The sequence below is a fragment of the Oncorhynchus nerka genome, linkage group LG10 (genome assembly GCF_034236695.1).
Source record: "Oncorhynchus nerka isolate Pitt River linkage group LG10, Oner_Uvic_2.0, whole genome shotgun sequence".
Taxonomy (NCBI): Eukaryota; Metazoa; Chordata; class Actinopteri; order Salmoniformes; family Salmonidae; genus Oncorhynchus; species Oncorhynchus nerka.
In genome coordinates, this window is record NC_088405.1 from 16,654,114 (window position 1) to 16,676,525 (window position 22,412).

At 46.7% G+C, this 22,412-nt stretch overlaps 1 protein-coding gene across 2 annotated transcripts in view; it reads left to right on the top strand.

Moving 5' to 3' along the window:
- The window catches only part of LOC115134945 (leucine zipper putative tumor suppressor 2 homolog), a 101,441-nt gene that overhangs the window by 59,986 nt on the left and 19,043 nt on the right, over window positions 1-22,412 (top strand). Inside the window, exon 1 of one of the 2 annotated variants that reach the window (XM_029669063.2) lies at window positions 4,904-5,159. The exons of the other annotated variant lie outside the window; for it this stretch is intronic. The gene's annotated coding sequence lies outside the window, so the exon portion shown is untranslated. Of the gene's footprint in view, window positions 1-4,903; window positions 5,160-22,412 lie in introns of those variants that run through there. 2 annotated transcript variants of the gene reach the window in all.

Sequence of the window (22,412 nt, forward strand, 5' to 3'; positions counted from 1 at the left end):
AGCTGGTCCTGGGGCTCTGTTCAGAAACAGACCCCACAGAGAGATGAACCTGGAGAAGAGTCCCCTAAGCAAGCTGGTCCTGGGGCTCTGTTCACAAACACACCCTACAGAGAGATGAACCTGGAGAAGAGTCCCCTAAGCAAACTGGTCCTGGGGCTCTGTTCAGAAACAGACCCCACAGAGAGATGAACCTGGAGAAGAGTCCCCTAAGCAAGCTGGTCCTGGGGCTCTGTTCACAAACACACCCCACAGAGCCATCACCTACAGAGAGATGAACCTGGAGAAGAGTCCCCTAAGCAAACTGGTCCTGGGGCTCTGTTCAGAAACAGACCCCACAGAGCCATCACCTACAGAGAGATTAACCTGGAGAAGAGTACCCTAAACAAGCTGGTCCTGGGGCTCTGTTCACAAACACAAACACACCCTACAGAGAGATGAACCTGGAGAAGAGTCCCCTAAGCAAGCTGGTCCTGGGGCTCTGTTCAGAAACAGACCCCACAGAGAGATGAACCTGGAGAAGAGTCCCCTAAGCAAGCTGGTCCTGGGGCTCTGTTCACAAACACACCCTACAGAGAGATGAACCTGGAGAAGAGTCCCCTAAGCAAACTGGTCCTGGGGCTCTGTTCAGAAACAGACCCCACAGAGAGATGAACCTGGAGAAGAGTCCCCTAAGCAAGCTGGTCCTGGGGCTCTGTTCACAAACACACCCCACAGAGCCATCACCTACAGAGAGATGAACCTGGAGAAGAGTCCCCTAAGCAAACTGGTCCTGGGGCTCTGTTCAGAAACAGACCCCACAGAGCCATCACCTACAGAGAGATTAACCTGGAGAAGAGTACCCTAAGCAAGCTGGTCCTGGGGCTCTGTTCACAAACACAAACACACCCTACAGAGAGATGAACCTGGAGAAGAGTCCCCTAAGCAAGCTGGTCCTGGGGCTCTGTTCACAAACACACCCTACAGAGAGATGAACCTGGAGAAGAGTCCCCTAAGCAAGCTGGTCCTGGGGCTCTGTTCAGAAACAGACCCCACAGAGAGATGAACCTGGAGAAGAGTCCCCTAAGCAAGCTGGTCCTGGGGCTCTGTTCACAAACACACCCTACAGAGAGATGAACCTGGAGAAGAGTCCCCTAAGCAAACTGGTCCTGGGGCTCTGTTCAGAAACAGACCCCACAGAGAGATGAACCTGGAGAAGAGTCCCCTAAGCAAGCTGGTCCTGGGGCTCTGTTCACAAACACACCCTACAGAGAGATGAACCTGGAGAAGAGTCCCCTAAGCAAGCTGGTCCTGGGGCTCTGTTCACAAACACACCCTACAGAGAGATGAACCTGGAGAAGAGTCCCCTAAGCAAGCTGGTCCTGGGGCTCTGTTCACAAACACACCCTATAGAGAAATGAACCTGGAGAAGAGTCCCCTAAGCAAGCTGGTCCTGGGGCTCTGTTCAGAAACACACCCTACAGAGAGATGAACCTGGAGAAGAGTACCCTAAGCAAGCTGGTCCTGGGGCTCTGTTCACAAACAGACCCCACAGAGAGATGAACCTGGAGAAGAGTCCCCTAAGCAAACTGGTCCTGGGGCTCTGTTCAGAAACAGACCCCACAGAGAGATGAACCTGGAGAAGAGTCCCCTAAGCAAGCTGGTCCTGGGGCTCTGTTCACAAACACACCCTACAGAGAGATGAACCTGGAGAAGAGTCCCCTAAGCAAACTGGTCCTGGGGCTCTGTTCAGAAACAGACCCCACAGAGAGATGAACCTGGAGAAGAGTCCCCTAAGCAAGCTGGTCCTGGGGCTCTGTTCACAAACACACCCTACAGAGAGATGAACCTGGAGAAGAGTCCCCTAAGCAAGCTGGTCCTGGGGCTCTGTTCACAAACACACCCTACAGAGAGATGAACCTGGAGAAGAGTCCCCTAAGCAAGCTGGTCCTGGGGCTCTGTTCACAAACACACCCTATAGAGAAATGAACCTGGAGAAGAGTCCCCTAAGCAAGCTGGTCCTGGGGCTCTGTTCAGAAACACACCCTACAGAGAGATGAACCTGGAGAAGAGTCCCCTAAGCAAGCTGGTCCTGGGGCTCTGTTCACAAACACACCCTACAGAGAGATGAACCTGGAGAAGAGTCCCCTAAGCAAGCTGGTCCTGGGGCTCTGTTCACAAACACACCCTACAGAGAGATGAACCTGGAGAAGAGTCCCCTAAGCAAGCTGGTCCTGGGGCTCTGTTCACAAACACACCCTACAGAGAGATGAACCTGGAGAAGAGTCCCCTAAGCAAGCTGGTCCTGGGGCTCTGTTCAGAAACAGACCCTACAGAGAGATGAACCTGGAGAAGAGTCCCTAAGCAAGCTGGTCCTGGGGCTCTGTTCACAAACACACCCTACAGAGAGATGAACCTGGAGAAGAGTCCCCTAAGCAAGCTGGTCCTGGGGCTCTGTTCACAAACACACCCTACAGAGAGATGAACCTGGAGAAGAGTCCCCTAAGCAAGCTGGTCCTGGGGCTCTGTTCAGAAACAGACCCTACAGAGAGATGAACCTGGAGAAGAGTCCCCTAAGCAAGCTGGTCCTGGGGCTCTGTTCACAAACACACCCTACAGAGAGATGAACCTGGAGAAGAGTCCCCTAAGCAAGCTGGTCCTGGGGCTCTGTTCACAAACACACCCTACAGAGAGATGAACCTGGAGAAGAGTCCCATAAGCAAGCTGGTCCTGGGGCTCTGTTCACAAACACACCCTACAGAGAGATGAACCTGGAGAAGAGTCCCATAAGCAAGCTGGTCCTGGGGCTCTGTTCACAAACACACCCTACAGAGAGATGAACCTGGAGAAGAGTCCCCTAAGCAAGCTGGTCCTGGGGCTCTGTTCACAAACACACCCTACAGAGAGATGAACCTGGAGAAGAGTCCCATAAGCAAGCTGGTCCTGGGGCTCTGTTCACAAACATACCCTACAGAGAGATGAACCTGGAGAAGAGTCCCCTAAGCAAGCTGGTCCTGGGGCTCTGTTCACAAACACACCCTACAGAGAGATGAACCTGGAGAAGAGTCCCATAAGCAAGCTGGTCCTGGGGCTCTGTTCAGAAACACACCCTACAGAGAGATGAACCTGGAGAAGAGTCCCCTAAGCAAGCTGGTCCTGGGGCTCTGTTCAGAAACACACCCTACAGAGAGATGAACCTGGAGAAGAGTCCCCTAAGCAAGCTGGTCCTGGGGCTCTGTTCAGAAACACACCCTACAGAGAGATGAACCTGGAGAAGAGTCCCCTAAGCAAGCTGGTCCTGGGGCTCTGTTCAGAAACACACCCTACAGAGAGATGAACCTGGAGAAGAGTCCCATAAGCAAGCTGGTCCTGGGGCTCTGTTCAGAAACAGACCCTACAGAGAGATGAACCTGGAGAAGAGTCCCCTAAGCAAGCTGGTCCTGGGGCTCTGTTCAGAAACACACCCTACAGAGAGATGAACCTGGAGAAGAGTCGCCTAAGCAAGCTGGTCCTGGGGCTCTGTTCAGAAACAGACCCTACAGAGCCCCAGGACGGCAACACAATGAGACCCCACAGAGCCCCAGGACGGCAACACAATTAGACCCCACAGAGCCCCAGGACGGCAACACAATTATACCCCACAGAGCCCCAGGACGGCAACACAATTAGACCCCACAGAGCCCCAGGACGGCAACACAATTAGACCCACAGAGCCCCAGGACGGCAACACAATTAGACCCCACAGAGCCCCAGGACGGCAACACAATTAGACCCCACAGAGCCCCAGGACGGCAACACAATTAGACCCCACAGAGCCCCAGGACGGCAACACAATTAGACCCCACAGAGCCCCAGGACGGCAACACAATTAGACCCTACAGAGCCCCAGGACGGCAACACAATTAGACCCCACAGAGCCCCAGGACAGCAACACAATTAGACCCCACAGAGCCCCAGGACGGCAAGACAATTAGACCCCACAGAGCCCCAGGACGGCAAGACAATTAGACCCCACAGAGCCCCAGGACGGCAACACAATTAGACCCAATCAAATCATGAGAAAACAAAACATGTATTTACTTGACACATTGGGGAAAAAATTACATAAAACAGAGCAAACTAGAATGTAATTTGGCCCTAAACAGAGAGCACACAGTGGCAGAATACCTGACTACTGTGACTGACCCAAAATTAAGGAACACTTTGACTCAGTGAGCATAGCCTTGCTATTGAGAAAGGTTGCCGTAGGCAGACCTGGCTCTCAAGAGAAGACAGGCTATGTGCTCACTGCCCACAATATGAGGTGGAAACTGAGCTGCACTTCCTAACCTCCTGCCAAATGTGTGACCGTGTTAGAGACACAAAGAATTCGAAAACAAATCCAACTTGATAAACTCCCATATATATTGGGTGAAATACCACATTGTGCAATCACAGCAGCAAGATTTGTGACCTGTTGCCACAAGAAAAGGGCAACCAGTGAAGAACAAACACCATTTATTTATTTTCGCTTTTGTACTTTACTTATTTGCACATCGTTACAACACTGTATAAATACATAAAATGACATTTGAAATATCTTTATTCTTTTGGAACTTTTGTGAGTTTGTTTACTGTACATTTTTTTATTGTTTAAATCACTTTAGTTTATTATCTATTTCACTTGCTTTGGCAACGTAAACATATGTTTCCCATGCCAATAAAGCCTGGGAAACATTACATTGAAAATGTAATTGAGAGAAAGAAGAGCGAAGAAAGAAACAGAGGAAAGCTGAGTGTGTGAGAGAGAGGCAGGGGGGCCAACAAACAAAGTGAAAGAGCAGAGAGGAGGGGAGTGGAGGAGGGGAATGGAGGAGGGGAGTGGAGGAGGGGAATGGAGGGGAATGGAGTGGAGGAGGGGAGGAGGGGTGGATGGGAAGGAGGCGGTGCTAAGAAAGACAGCAGGGAAGGAAGGAGAGCAGAGCAGAGGAAGAGAGAAGACTGAAGAGGAGAAGGAAAGAGGGCTTTCCTTCAAGACTCCTCACAGTGGTCTGTGAAATAAAGGAAAGTTAGAGGAGAGGAGAAAAAGGGAGGAGAAAGAGAGAGGAGCAGAGGAGGATTTGAATCAGCGAACTGGGACTGTAGTGATTTTCTTAAAGAGAGACGGAGACAAGCGGAGGCAGCGATGCAGCGATTTCACAGGGGTGAGTGTGTGTGTTTGTGTGTGTGTGCAAGCCAAAGCATGGCACATGATCAAAGTTACTCTGAAGTGTGTGTGTGTGTGTGTGCTCACGTGCATTTCATTTTGTGCGTGCTTATATTTGATATTTTCTCTGTTTAGAGAATCTAAGTTCCTCATGGAAACTTTAGGCACTCAAGGTGGTGTGGAAAAGCTGCTGTTGAAGTTCTATCAATGGAAGGTGTGTGTGTGTGTGTGTGTGTGTGTGTAACCTGCTCAAACAGAAACACAGGAAACTACTGTGGTAATGGCACAGTAAGCCAGGCTGTTTCAGCCAAATGCAGCAATTGCAGCCTGGCTGGCAGTACGGGCTGAGTCTAGATCACTTGATACTGGAGTTTGTATGGGGACAGATCCACAATTACTACAACTCTGAACAGACCTCCAGTCAGTTGTTGGGTGTTATTCTGGGGTCCAGTTCTATAGTAACTCTGATGTGTGTGTGTGTGTAGGTGGGTCTTAAGTGAAGGGTGGGTGTTTGGGGATGGTTTAAGGGCTAAACTGGGGGTTTGGGGTAAAGTTTAGGTGGGGCGAAGGGGGATTTTGGGGAGATGGGGCTCAGGATTTTGGGGTAACGGTTTAGAGTTGGGGGAGGTGAGGTGGGTTTTTGGGAGAGAAGACAGATTTCGGGAGACGGGATTATATTGGATTATTGATTTTCAGCAATCTGTTTATTGGCTGTAGGTTATTCATCTGTGGTCTGTGTTACTGAGGTTTTAACTGGATAACATATATTACCCTTCTGTCTGACAGCTGGCTGGGAGAAGGGAGTTATTCAGTCTGTCCACACACACACACACACACACGGCCAGCACACACACACACACGGACAGTGTGTGGATGAGAGAGTAGATCACAGAACTAGTCCTTGTTTAGTCTTCTTTATAATGAGCAGTTTCTTCATCATAGGAACATTGTCATTTCTCCTTTGTGTTGTTATGAATGATGTGTCACTGTGTCACTGTCAGCACATTTGGCAGAGTTTTCACTGCAGCTATCTTGTGTAGCCTGGTTAAACCAATGTAAATACTGAGCTCACCATTGATTCATTTCAACAACAGAGAATCTGTTTCAGATTCTAGGCTATATAAGTACAGCTCAACCTCATATTCTAGCTTTTTGTTAGGCCACATAGAGGTTGATGATCTGAGACATTCTACACAATTATAGAGTGAGTGAATGTAATAGACTGTAATTGTATAGACCGGTTCAACTGTGATTAGGGTGATGGCATATGTCTGTGAGACAAGATGTCAGGATGGAAAGAAACAAGGGATTAAAGAGAGACAGGCAGAGATAAGGTGAGAGTGTCAGAGAGAGGAAGGAGATAGAGCATGGCCTTGCTATTGAGAAAGGTCGCCGTAGGCAGACCTGGCTCTCAAGAGAAGACAGGCTATGTGCACACTGGCCACAAAATGAGGTGGAAACTGAACTTCCTCAGCTCCTGCCAAACGTACTGTGTGACTGACCATATTAGAGACACAAAAAATTTGAAAACAAATCCAATTTTGTTTAACTCCCATATCTACTGGGTGAAATACCACAGTGTGCCGTCACAGCAGCAAGGTTTGTGACCTGTTGCCACAAGAAAAGGGCAACCAGTGAAGAACACACACCATTGTAAATACAACCCATATTTTTGTGTATTTATTTTCCCTTTTGTACTTTAACTATTTGCACATTGTTACAACACTGTATAAATACATAATATGACATTTGAAATGTCTTTATTCTTTTGGAACTTGTTTGAGTGTAATGTTTACTGTTATTATTTATTTATTGTTTATTTAATTTTTGTTCATTATCCATTTCACTTGCTTTGGCAATGTAAACACATGTTTCCCAGACCAATAAAGCCCCTTAAATTGAAAGGAATTGATAGACAAAGCAAGAGACCGGGTTAGGGAGACAGGAAAGAGATGGACAGGATGGTTACCTCATATTACCTCAGACTTTGGATCAAAACAGATGAGGTAAATGTGTGTCACATGTTGTAGGTCTCAAAACCCTTTCCATATTGACCCAATGTTGACTCATGCGCTCAGTGTGTGAGAGAGAGAGGAGAGGAGAGAGAGAGAGAGGCTTGTTGGATGACAGGGGCCAGGGTCGGTTAAAGTTTGTTCACACGTCATCACACTTGTTTGACTCTAACCACGGGGAGATGTGAGATAGCTCCATTTATTTTTTTCTCCCCTCCCGAAACCTCCAAATCCCTCATGACCTATTCCCTATTGTCCCTCCTCTCTCTTCTGACTCTCTCATTTTCTCTGTTCCTTTCCATTCGTTCTGTTGACCCCTGTGCCAGGCCTTCACAGTGCATTCAGAAAGGTTTGAATACACATTCCACATGTTGTGATACAGCCTGAATTCAACATGGATTGAAACGATTTGATTTCACAACCATCTATCTACACGCTGTGTTTTCCATACCACTCTGTTCACCGCTCACTCTATCCACCCTACCCTCATCCCTCCTGCCCCCAATCCTTCCACCCTGCCCTCCATCCACCCTACCCACCATCCTCTACCATCCACCTCTCAGGCAATTAGAGTTAAAGTGACAGTACTGTGTGTCTTTTCTTGTGTGTATTTAATCACTTTTCTGCACCTTGTGGTTTCCCCCTACTCTCAGACTCTATGATGGGATATCCTGAATTATACACTACCTGGCACAGTTTGACTGAGGCAGCACAGCTTGTAAACGCTGGTATGGAATACATCTTCCTGTTTGTGGGTGTGTGAATGTGCACATGCGTGTGTGTCTGATCTTACCAACTATGCATTCTGCTTGAAGTCAGCAGCGAGGAAACTGCTAATGATTCATTGAATGATTGTTTTACTGTCTCGGTGTTGCGTTCCCTCTTCAGAGGCGTGCGTAACAACCTGCTACAACTCACTCTCCGTGAAGTGAAAGAGGTATGGACTGTAGGTGCGAGTAAGGATGACAAAAGGCAGAGAATTGTAACGTTTACAAGGAATTTATTCCATCACACGGTAAATTTTGGGAAAAGGGGCAGGACGGAACCAAAGCAAAGAAAGTACATCTCAAAGCCCCCTCTCCTACCTTACCTGCCTAACCACTACTTACCTAATTTAGCACCACCTGGTGCCCTAACCAAAATACAGGGGGTGGTCCGCCCAGGTCTTACCTAGTGTGCCTAGACAGGGAATATACTACAGGTATATGTATGCCCGCGGGCCTCTTGCCTAAGTACTCCCTAGGTGCCTTCCCCTTACCCCCTGGGAAAAAATGAAACGGAATATTATAAACAATTTCAAACACACTGAGAAACACAGGACATCAAATAGGCTCTGACTGAGCAACAAACTCACACAGAACATACCAAAGCTGCTCCAATCTACAACTAACATAGTACATACCAACTGCCTGAGAAACAACCAACATATGCTACAACCCTCAGCCATCAGCCTCCTCTCTCAGCCATCAGCCTCCTCTCTCAGCCATCAGCCTCCTCTCTCAGCCACCAGCCTCCTCTCTCTCAGCCATCAGCCTCCTCTCTCTCAGCCATCAGCCTCCTCTCTCTCAGCCATCAGCCTCCTCTCTCTCAGCCATCAGCCTCCTCTCTCAGCCATCAGCCTCCTCTCTCACTTAAGTCCTTTATTGAAAACCTTGACTTTGCTGTGCAGAAACAGGAGACATTTTGAATCTCTGTGATAGTGTGGCCTAGTTTCTCCTGCTGAAGCCTGGATATGGTAGTTATCCTCTTCCCAGATGCAGGGCTCTGTTACTGGGCTTCCCTATTATTTTTCTCCCCCCTCCTCTTGTTCATGAAAGAGTGAGATTGGATTTAGAGTGAGATAACAAACAAAAAAAACACCATTGTCTTTGTCGTCTTTAACTCTTAAACAATAGCTGTCCACTTACTATAGAAACAACTCCTCAGGAAGGAAGGAGAGTTTTGGAGGGAAGTTTTGTTTATCCCCTCACTTTTTGTTCCTTTTGTCTCTCGTTCTTGTCAGACTAATCAGGGTTGGCTGTAAAAGTGAACAAACCCAACAATAGGGGATCACCTCAACTAGTATACAACAGTGTGAGCTACTTTTCCCATTGGCTTACAGCAACAGAACAACACAGTCAATGTAGCTGAGGCTTTTGTTCCAGACCAGTACCAACACACTGGATTCAACTAATCCAGATGTTGATGAGGAGGTACCAACACACTGGATTCAACTAATCAAGATGCTGATGATGAGTTGAATCAGATGTTCTGGACTGTGATATCATTGGACTGTGATATCATTAGTTAGATATGACAGGTCCAGCTATCTCATTCTCTCCGTTGTACAGGGGGGCAACGAGGAGTGATAGGCATCTAGGGGCAGTGTCAAGGGGTTGATTAGGGAGTGGCATCTGATGGACAGTAGCAGGCTGGCAGAGTGGTGCAGAGTCTCTCCACACACACACACACACACACACACACACACACACACACACACACACACACACACACACACACACACACACACACACACACACCACCACTAACAGTATTCATATTATCACTGATGTCTGACTGCAACCTGCAACCCCCACAAAAACACGTCTGTCCTCATGTCTGATTGCTGGCCACTGATAAATAACGATTAGTGGTTGGAAATTCACAATGGAATTCCGAAATTTACGACTAGACAACTGGCAAGAGGCAACTCAGCCATTTCCCCTCACATACTTTCAATGCCTTCCCTCCTCATTCCCAGACCAGACCAGACAGACCAGATCAGACAGAAATGATAGACAGACAGACAGAACAGAACAGACCAGACAGACCAGACTAGACCAGACCAGACAGGCAAGACCAGACCAGACAGAAATGATAGACAGACCAGACAGACAGACCAGACCAGACAGACAAGACCAGACCAGAGACAGAAATGATAGACCAGATCAGACAGACTAACAGACCAGATCAGACCAGACCATACAGACAAGACCAGACCAGAGACAGAAATGATAGACGGACCAGACAGACCAGATCAGACAAACCAAACAGACCAGACAGACAGACAGACAGACAGACCAGATCAGACAACCCAAACAGACCAGACAGACTAGACCAGACAGACCAGACTAGACCAGACAGACCAGACTAGACCAGACCAGACAGAAATTATAGACCAGACCAGACAGACCAGACCGACAGAACAGACCAGACAGGCCAGACAGAAATGATAGACAGACCAGACAGACCAGACCAGACAGACCATACAGACAAGAGACAGAAATGATAGACAGACCAGACAGACAGACCAGATCAGACAGACCAGATCATACAGACCAGACCAGACAGAAATGATACAGACCATACAGACAAGACCAGACCAGAGACAGAAATGAAAGACGGACCAGACAGACCAGACAACCCAAACAGACCAGACATACAAGACCAGACAGGCCAGACAAGACCATACAGACAAGACCAGACCAGACAGAAATGATAGACAGACCAGATAGACAGACCAGACAGACCAGACCGGCAGAACAGACCAGACAGACCATACAGACAAGACCAGACCAGAGATATAAATGATAGACAGACCAGACAGACCATACAGACAAGACCAGACCAGAGACATAAATGATAGACAGACCAGAACAGACAAACCAAACAAACCAGACCAGACAGACAGACCAGATCAGACAACCCACACAGACCAGACAGACATACAGACAAAACAAGACAAGACAGAAATGATAGACAGACCAGACAGACAAGACCAGACAGGCCAGACCAGACACACCAGACCAGACAAGACCATACAGACCAGACAGAAATTATAGACAGACCCACCCGAGCCACTGCCTGTTCACCCCGCTATCATCCAGAAGACGAGGTCAGTACAGGTGCATCAAAGCTGGGACCGAGAGACTGAAAAACAGCTTCTATCTCAAGGCCATCAGACTGTTAAACAGCCACCACTAACATTGAGTGGCTGCTGCCAACACACTGACACTGACTCAACTCCAGCCACTTTAATAATGGGAATTGATGGGAAATGATGTAAAATATATCACTTGCCACTTTAAACAATGCTACCTAATATAATGTTTACATACCCTACATTATTCATCTCATATGCATATGTATATACTGTACTCTAGATCATCGACTGCATCCTTACGTAATACATGTATCACTAGCCACTTTAACTATGCCACTTTGTTTACATACTCATCTCATATGTATATACTGTACTCGATACCATCTACTGTATCTTGCCTATGCTGCTCTGTACCATCACTCATTCATATATCTTTATGTACATATTCTTTATCCCCTTACACTGTGTATAAGACAGTAGTTTTGGAATTGTTAGTTAGATTACTTGTTGGTTATTACTGCATTGTCGGAACTAGAAGCACGCGCATTTCGCTACACTCGCATTAACATCTGCTAACCATGTGTATGTGACAAATACAATTGGATTTGATTTGACTAGAAAGACCAGACCGACAGAACAGACCAGATAGACAGACCAGATCAAATCAGACAGACAAGACCAGACCACAGAGAGACAAGACAGACCAGACAGGCTAGACCAGACAAGACCAGACAGAAATGATAGACAGACAGACCAGACTGACCAGACAGGCCAGACAGACACTCAGGCCAGACAGACTAGACCAGACAGACAGACCAAAGACAGACCAGACAATACCAGATCAGACAGACAGGACAGACCAGACAGACCAGACCAGACTGAAAGACCAGACAGACAGAAATGATAGACAGACCAGGTAGACAGACAATACATGCCAGACAGTCCAGACCATATAGACAGACCAGACCAAACAGACCAGACAGGCCAGATAGACAGACCAGACCAAACAGGCCAGACAGACGGACAAAACAGACAGACCAGACAGACCAGACCAGACATACAGGCCAGACAGACCAGACAGATCAGACAGACCAGACAGACAGACCAGCTGACTAAGGACCAACTGTAAACCTCATCTGCCCCAGAGCTGTCTCCTACTGTATTCCTTATGGCCACACCCACAGACTAAATAACATGGAATAGAATAGTGTGTAATAGATTAATATACACACACATGGCCAAAGGTATGTGGACACCGGCTCGTCGAGCATCTCATTCCAAAATCATGGGCATTAATATGGAGTTGGTCCCTCCTTTGCTGCTAAAATAGCCTCCACTCTTCTGCGAAGGCTTTCCACTAGATATTGGAATATTGCTGCTGGGACTTGCTTCCATTCAGCCACAAGAGCATTAGAGAGCCGGGCAATGATGTTTGGCGATTAGGGCTGGCTCACAGTTGGCGTTCCAATTCATCCCAAAGGTGTTTGTTGGGGTTGAGGTCAGGGCCCTGTGCAGGATAGTCAAGTTCTTCTACGACAAACCATTTCTGTATGGACCTCGCTTTGTGCACGGGGGCATTCTCATGCTGAAACAGGAAAGGGCTAGACCCAAACATTTGCCACAAAGTTGGAAGCACATAATTGTCTAGAATGTCATTCTATGCTGTAGTGTTAAGATTTCCCTTCACTGGAATGAAGGGGCCTAGCCCAAACCATGGAAAACAGCCCCAGGCCATTATTCCTCCTCCACCAAATTTTACAGTTGGCACGATGCATTCGGGCAGATAGCATTCTCCTGGCATCTGCCAAACCCAGATATGTCTGTCGGGCTGCCAGATGGTGAAGCGTGATTCATCACTCCAGAGAACGCGTTTCCACTGCTCCAAAGTCAAATGGCGGCGAGCTTTACACCACTCCAGCTGATGCTTGGCATTGCACATGGTGATCTCAGGCTTGTGAGTGGCTGCTCAGCCATGGAAAACCATTTCATGAAGCTCCCGACGAACAGTTCTTGTGGTGACGTTGCTTCCAGAAGCTGTTTGGAACTCGGTAGTGTTGCAAAGGAGGACAGACCATTTTTACACGCTTCAGCAGTCGGCGGCCCCGTTCTGTGAGCTTGTGTGGCCTACCACTTCGCGGCTGAGCCATTGTTGCTCCTAGACGTTTCCACTTCACAATAACAGCAGCACAGTCGACCGGGGCAGCTCTAGCAGGGCAGAAATTTGACGAACTGACTTGTTGGAAAGCTGGCCACTTTTAAAGTCACTGACCTGATTATTCAATCTATGTAACAACTATGATGACCAGTCAAGGCCTGATTAATCAATCCCTGTACGACTATGATGACCAGCCAAGGCCTGATTAATCAATCCCTGTAACGACTATGATGACCAGCCAAGGCCTGATTAATCAATCCCTGTAATGACTATGATGACCAGTCAAGGCCTGATTAATCAATCCCTGTAGCAATTATAATGATTAATGCTGCAGACCAATACCACTGTCACACTTTGGCAACATCACAGCACTCCTCCTATGCCCATACAGTGAACCCCACCTGCTGTGCCTGCCTGCATGTATTTGTTTGTGTGTACCAGTATACTCCCGGGTGGTGCCACTGGAGACGCTCCTCGTGTGATTGACAGCTACTGTACCCCAGATGTCCCCGTGTTTGGGTTTCTCCTTATGTCTTCTTGAGGTCTCTGACTACATCCACTTACAATGGATTACTGCCTGCTCCTCTCGCTCTCTCAACCCCCATAGGGACTCACTGTGTGTGTGTGTGTGTGCGTGTGTGTGTGTGTGTTTCTATACTCTATAGTCAGGCCATAATGGTGCCCAGATGCTTTGAGATGCTAAGGAGCCAACCTGCCCCCTGTCAGACACACACACACACACACATTCACTCTTTCTTTCTCTCTTTTTTTTCTTTCACCTATTCCCAGTGTCCTATTTCATTCTTTCTTTTGTTCTTTCGTTCTGTCTTTCTTTTCCCCTTTTTCCTTTCTTTCTCTCATTCCAGCCCTCCCTCCCTCCCTCCCACCCTCCCTCCCTCCCTCCCTCCCTCCCTCCCCCTCCCTCTATTGCATTTCACCCTGGGCATAAACATGTGGGCCTCTCTAGTGCCATGGCAACTGATCCAAACAGAGAGAGTAGCAGAAGTTTGCAATAGCAACAAGTTGACCTTAAAAAAGGCTTTTGTTGCTGGTGTACTACAGGCAGCGTTCACTCGCTGGATTCATCTGACCACAGGCAGCGTTCACTAGCTGGTTTCATCTGACCACAGGCAGCGTTTACTAGCTGGTTTCATCTGACCACAGGCAGCGTTTACTAGCTGGTTTCATCTGACCACAGGCAGCGTTTACTAGCTGGTTTCATCTGACCACAGGCAGCGTTTACTAGCTGGTTTCATCTGACCACAGGCAGCGTTTACTAGCTGGTTTCATCTGACCACAGGCAGCGTTTACTAGCTGGTTTCATCTGACCACAGGCAGCGTTCACTAGCTGGTTTCATCTGACCACAGGCAGCGTTCACTAGCTGGTTTCATCTGACCACAGGCAGCGTTTACTAGCTGGTTTCATCTGACCACAGGCAGCGTTCACTAGCTGGTTTCATCTGACCACAGGCAGCGTTCACTAGCTGGTTTCATCTGACCACAGGCAGCGTTCACTAGCTGGTTTCATCTGACCACAGGCAGCGTTTACTAGCTGGTTTCATCTGACCACAGGCAGCGTTCACTAGCTGGTTTCATCTGACCACAGGCAGCGTTCACTAGCTGGTTTCATCTGACCACAGGCAACGTTTACTAGCTGGTTTCATCTGACCACAGGCAGCGTTCACTAGCTGGTTTCATCTGACCACAGGCAGCGTTTACTAGCTGGTTTCATCTGACCACAGGCAGCGTTCACTAGCTGGTTTCATCTGACCACAGGCAGCGTTTACTAGCTGGTTTCATCTGACCACAGGCAGCGTTCACTAGCTGGTTTCATCTGACCACAGGCAGCGTTTACTAGCTGGTTTCATCTGACCACAGGCAGCGTTCACTAGCTGGTTTCATCTGACCACAGGCAGCGTTCACTAGCTGGTTTCATCTGACCACAAGCAGCGTTCACTAGCTATCTCAAGGGGATTTCATTGGGACTCTGGTGAATACATTCAAGCTCAGATTTCCGACTTCCTGTTTTGATTTCAACTCAAGATTTTGCCTGCCAATATGAGTTCTGTTATACTCACAGACATCATTCAAACAGTTTTAGAAACTTCAGAGTGTTTTCTATCCAATACTAATAATAATATGCAAATATTAGCAACTATGACTGAGGAGCAGGCTGTTTGATATGGGCACCTTTCATCCAAGCTACTCAATACTGCCCCTGCAGCCGTAAGAAGTTTTAATGTAGTGGGTTAGAAACCTGGTGGCAGACTTTAATGTAGTGGGTGAGAAACCTTTTGGCAGACTTTAATGTAGTGGGTTAGTAACCTGGTGGCAGACTTTAATGTAGTGGGTTAGTAACCTGGTGGCAGACTTTAATGTAGTGGGTTAGTAACCTGGTAGCAGACTTTAATGTAGTGGGTTAGTAACCTGGTGGCAGACTGATTCATTCAGCAAAGCTACATACCTCCCAAACTAGGAACAATTGGCAAACACAGAAACCAACTGGCAGCCATAGAGGCTATTTTTTATTTCATTTTTCTATTTAACTAGGCAAGTCAGTTAAGAACATATTTTAATTTACAATGACGGCCTACTCCAGCCAAACCCTCCCCTAACCCGGACGACGCAGGCCCAATTTTGCACCGCCCTATGGGACTCCCGATCACGGCCTGTTGTGATACAGCCCGGGATCGAACCAGAGTGCCTTGGACCACTGCGCCGCTCAGGAGCCATAAGCTAGTAAGGAGTGGACACACACACGCGCTACAGGTCTAAAAGCCATGTGAGGGAAGGTGACAGAGACATCAGACAGACAGTCTCTGTGGAGGAATGTAAGGGCAATAACCTCCAAGCTTTTGGACAGGCATGAAAGGAGATCTCTCTTTGTTAAAGAGTTAAAGTAACAGTATCTGTTTCAACCCGTCTGAGATTTGAATGTAAAGTTTCAGCGGATGCGTGACCAATGGACATGGCTCCTTATTAGGTATGGTTTAAACTTTAACATGACTCACTCATTCTTTTCCTATACCTCTGTTTCTCTTAGCCAGTCAGGGAGTCAGCTAGTCACTCAGTCAGTCAGTGAGTTACTCACTATCTCGCTCTCTTCTCTATCTCTCTTATCCCTTCTCTCTTCTCTGTGTTCCACCTCTCTGCTCATTTATCTGTCTGTCTGATATTGTTAACTGTGACAGTGTATTATTGCGATCTCTATAGTCAGTTTAGAATTTATCTATTTTAAAGGTGCAATATGCAGTAATCGCTCTGCCATTTCCTGGTTAAAATTCTAATAGTTCGCCTAATTTCAGTTTATGTGACAAAACCAGCAACTATAGTGTAGAGAATCAACCGCTGTGAAATATATTTTCAATAACCAAAAATATTGTATTTTCTGCTGTTTGACGCTGGTGTACAAAACCGAAAGTAGAAGACGCAAAACCAAAACTAAAGACAAGGAGCTTTAAGTGTTGCAGCTTTAAGTGTTCAAGTGTGTGTGTCTTAGCGTTAATCAACAGAGATTAATTAAGCTGTATTCATGAAACGTAAATCCCTCCTTACATCAATTATACATCCAGGTCATAACTCCAGATAACACAATCTTATCTGATAAACGGAGACAATGCTTCTGTAGCTGTGTGTGTTACTGCCTCCAGATACACAATCTTATCTGATAAACGGAGACAATGCTTCTGCAGCTGTGTGTGTTACTGCCTCCAGATACACAATCTTATCTGATAAACGGAGACAATGCTTCTGCAGCTGTGTGTGTTACTGCCTCCAGATACACAATCTTATCTGATAAACGGAGACAATGCTTCTGCAGCTGTGTGTGTTACTGCCTCCAGATACACAATCTTATCTGATAAACGGAGACAATGCTTCTGCAGCTGTGTGTGTTACTGCCTCCAGATAACACAATCTTATCTGATAAACGGAGACAATGCTTCTGCAGCTGTGTGTGTATTTCTGCCTCCAGATACACAATCTTATCTGATAAACGGAGACAATGCTTCTGCAGCTGTGTGTGTATTTCTGCCTCCAGATACACAATCTTATCTGATAAACGGAGACAATGCTTCTGCAGCTGTGTGTGTTACTGCCTCCAGATAACACAATCTTATCTGATAAACGGAGACAATGCTTCTGCAGCTGTGTGTGTTACTGCCTCCAGATAACACAATCTTATCTGATAAACGGAGACAGTGCTTCTGCAGCTGTGTGTGTATTTCTGCCTCCAGATACACAATCTTATCTGATAAACGGAGACAGTGCTTCTGCAGCTGTGTGTGTATTTCTGCCTCCAGATACACAATCTTATCTGATAAACGGAGACAATGCTTCTGCAGCTGTGTGTATTTCTGCCTCCAGATAACACAATCTTATCTGATAAACGGAGACAATGATTCTGCAGCTGTGTGTGTTACTGCATACTTGGAGCTAGGAACACAAGCATTTCACTATACCCTCAATAACATCTGTTAAATATGTGTATGTGTCCAATTAAATTGGATTTGAAGCGCATGTGTGGCCATTTTGCTGTGACCTAGATCCAACTGTCATCACTTTAGCCATGCTAGAGAGGAGGGAAGTATGACAGTCACCATATGGGCAAGCATTTTTTGCAGATTTTACTCATTTATCAGACACTCTTTTCCATAGCGTTTTACAGGAGCAATTGGGGTTAAGTGCTTTGTTTGAGGGCACATCGACAGATTTTGCACCTTGTCAGCTCAGGGATTCGAACCAGCAACTTTTCAGTTACTGGCCCAACGCTCTTAACCGCTAGGCTACCTGCCGTTCCACAGCTGTGATTTTCACCACAAACCCTAACTGTTGCCCTAACCCTAAGCTGCTGTAAGGACAAAAAGCATATGAACTTGCTCAATGCCCTTTGTAGCTCTACTGGATTCCTACTGTAAATCAGATTGATATCCTACACCTGTTGCTCACGGTTGCTTTGCCATGGATCCGTCACGCTATGGTGGCTTAGTAAGGGAAAGGATACATGGAAATGGAGCGGTGTGGAAATGGGGTTGGAGAGGAAAGGGACAGGAGGAAAGACAGGAGTGTGGTGGAGTGATAATCCAGAACAGGAAAAAAAGGAAGGGAGGAAGAGGATGTGGCAGAAAATAAGCATGGACAGGAAAGTGGGATGAGTGGAGGGAGGAGAAGAGGTAAAACATGGAAACATTGTGTTGACTCCATGCTGAAGTAAGTTACTTGCCATTTACTGCTCTCTGCAACTCTATCTATCCTTGTTGCTAGACAGAAGCTCAGGGAGGGAAGGAGAGCATTCTTCAGCCAAATGGCCAGACACCCTACAGCAACTAGTGAGAACTTGGTTCTTGAGGGGACTTTTGATATGACATGTCATGAATCATGAATACTAAGGCAGTACAGAGCACAGGAGGTTGGTGGTACCTTAATTGGGGAGGACAGGCTTGTGGTAATGGCTGGAGCAGAATCAGTGGAATGGTATTGAATACATCAAACACATGGTTTCCAGGTGGTTGATGTCATTCCATTCGCTCCGTTCCGGCAATTATTATGAGCCGTCCTCCCCTCAGCAGGTACAGAAATAATATATTATATGTGTACACACTATTCTTGTATTGTTAAAGATCTTTATTAGCATGATCAAACTTACAAATAACTGCCAAAATAACCTTTGAACAGGTTATGATAGTAGGTGCCAAGCGCACTGGTTTGAGTGTGTCAAGAACTGCAACGCTGCTGTTTTTTAAAACTCTGAACAGTTTTCTGTGTGTATCAAGAATGGTCCACCAATCAAAGGACATCCAGCCAACTTGACACAACTGTGGGAAGGATTGGAGTCAACATGGGCCAGCGGCCCTGTAGAATACTTTTGACATTTTGTAGCGTACATGCCCCAACGAATTGAGGCTGTTCTGACGGAAAAGGGGGTGCAACTCAATATTAGGAAGGTGTTCAGAATGTTTTGTACACTCAGTGTATGTGCGTACAGAGACAGGAGATGGCCATTCCTTGAAAACCCCTCTTACCCATGATGCTCAGTATCTGTATGCACACCAAACACTAACCAAACAGGATTAAGTCTCAAGTGTCCTCATTCCCAAGAGATTTGGGATCTTTGCTGTGCCTCTTGATTGGAATACCTGGCTTTTCCATCCTTTCTTTCTCTCTGGAGCACCATAGACATTCCGGAAGTCTGTAGAGATTCTGTAAAATCCCAGAGGTGACTCAGATATCCGTAATAATCCTTTCCTCCCTGTGGCAACCCTGGAGTTATAAACAGATTTATCATATACTTCCCAGTGACGGATCCTATCTGGGTAGAGGTAGAGGTAAAGATCCTCGGTCACACCACTACCCTTCAGTCTCATCTACTAGCTATCAGAAAGAGAGAGGTATCTGGAGCCTCATTCCTCTTTTACATCTCTTCAGTCATTCATCAGATGCTATTCAAAGATGGGGAATGGAGTTGCATCACCAGACAAGCTCATTAGGCACTTTGTTACAGTTTAAAGCATTTTCTGTTAAGGCATTGTCATACTTTAAAGTTTTTCAAAACGTATTTACATAAGCTTCCAAAGAACAAGATACTTCTGCAGTGTTTTTGTGGCATTCTTCCAAATCATCCTCTGCTAATTACCCTCACTGCATCTGAGGCAACGTAGAGCTCAGACAACAAACCCACTTTCTCAGCATGTTTTGGAGAGGAGAAGGTGAAGTGTATTTTAGCGCGGTCTAACTAGTGAAGGAGAATGGAGCGGGAATGTGTGTGTGAGGGAGGAGGAGTAGTTACTTCAATAACTTTAGAAATAATCGGTGAACAACATCAGAGAGAAATTGGCTCTGGGGATTTGTATCCCAGAGTAGCAGGAACAAAACCGGGCCCCTGGAGGTCAAGGGGAGAGGAGGGAGTCTGCCCAGTTACGGCCCACTCCTGCTGGGGTCACAGGATTAGGGTAGGGGGGGGCACCTACCGTCCTGGAGGGTCCTCTAATGCCATTATTCCAGGCAGAGTAGACCTTGGCTGGACTGGGGGTGAGGAGAGGGGTGGGGGCTGAAGGTGAAAGGAGGATGTGATCCATGATGATTCTGGCCTGGGAAATGGTCAAATTCTCGCATACCACACACACACACACACTCACTCAGCACACAGTCACCCTCATACGTGCACAACGCATCACCGGGGCCAAACTACCTGCCCTCCAGGACACCTACAGCTCCTGATGTCACAGGAAGGCCAAAAACATCATCAAGGACAACAACCTGAGTGTTAAGTGTAAAATGGTGCCGAAGAGGATTGCTGACGTTTTACATGCCTGTAACCAATTGTGCTATTTTGTTCGTTTTTTAGTGTTGTTTGTAACTTATTATTTAACTTATTTTGTACATAATGTTGCTGGCACTGTCTCTTATGACCGAAAATAACTTCCGGACATCAGAACTGGGATTTACTCACCACGAACTGGAAGAAGCTTTTTCCTTTAACGAGTCTGACGAGAAAGATATACTGCTCTCCCGGGAACCGGCCCAGACCATTTCATTTGCGTAAAGAAAAGACAGAGGAAAAGAGGATGCAGATCACGCTGCCTTCTGAGAATCCGTAGGCGATCAGAGTAAACTCCCACTGCCATCAATTCTACTTGCTAACATGCAATCATTGGAAAATAAAATGTATGATCTACGATTATCCTACCAACAGGACATTAAGAACTGTAATATCTTATGTTTCACTGAATCGTTGCTGAACGACGACACGGATAATATAGAGCTGGAGGGATTTTCAATGCACAATCAGAACAGAGAAGTTACGTCTGGTAAGACGAGGGGTGGGGGTGTGTGTCTTTTTGTCAATAACAGCTGGTGCGCGATGTCTAGTATTAAAGAAGTCTTGAGGTATTGCCCGCCTGAGGTAGAGTACCTTATGATAAGCTGTAGACCACATTACCTACCGAGAGAGTTCTCATCTATATTATTTGTAGCCGTCTATTTACCACCACAGACTGATGCTGGCACTAAGATCACACTCAACCAACTCTATAAGGCCGAAGCAAACAAGAAAAATGCCACATTTTTACCAGCATGTTACATGTGCAACCAGAGGGAAAAAAACTCTAGAGTACCTTTACTCCACACAAAGAGATGCATACAAAGCTCTCCCTCGCCCTGCATTTGGCAAATCTGACAATAATTATATCCTCCTGAATCCTGCTTACAAGCAAAAACTCAAGCAGGAAGTACAAGTGACTCACTCAATACAGTAGTGGTCAGATGACGTGGATGCTACGCTACAGGACTGTTTTGCTAGTACAGACTGGAATATGTTCTGGGATTCAACCAATGGCATTGAGGAATATACCACCTCAATCATCAGCTTCGTCAATAAGTGCATCGACAACGTCATCCCCACAGTGACAGTATGTACACATCCCAAACAGAAGACATGGATTACAGGCAACATCCGCATCGAGCTAAAGGCTAGAGCTGCCGCTTTCAAGGAGTAGGACACTAATTCGGATGCCTACAATAAATCCCGCTTTGCCCTCAGACGAACCATCAAACAAGCAAAGCGTCAATACAGGATTAAGATTGAATCCTACTACACCTGCTCTGACACGAGTCGGATGTGGCAGAGCTTGAAAACTATTACGGACTACAAAGGGAAACCCAGACGCGAGCTGCCCAGTGACTCGAGGCTACCAGGCAAGCTAAATGCCTTTTATGCGCGCTTCGAGGCAAGCAACACTTAAGCATGCACGAGAGCACCAGCTGTTCTGGATGACTGTGTGATAACACTCTCGGTAGCCGATGTGAGCAAGACCTTTAAACAGATCAACATTCACGAAGCCGCGGGGCCAGATGGATTACCAGAATGTGAACTCAAAGCATGCGCTGACCAACTGGCTAGTGTCTTCACTGACATTTTCAACATCTCCCTGACTGAATCTGTAATACCTACATGTTTCAATCAGACCACCATAGTCCCTATGCCCAAGGAAGGTAACCTGCCTAAATGATTACCCCCCCCGTAGCACTCACGTCAGTAGCCATGAAGTGCCTTGAAAGACTGGTCATGGCTCACATCAACAGCATCATCCCAGATACACTAGACCCACTCCAATTCGCATACCACAACCAACAGATCCACAGATGACACAATCTCAATTGCACTCCACACTGCCCTTTCCCACCTGGACAAAAGGAACACCTATGTGAGAATGCTGTTCATTGACT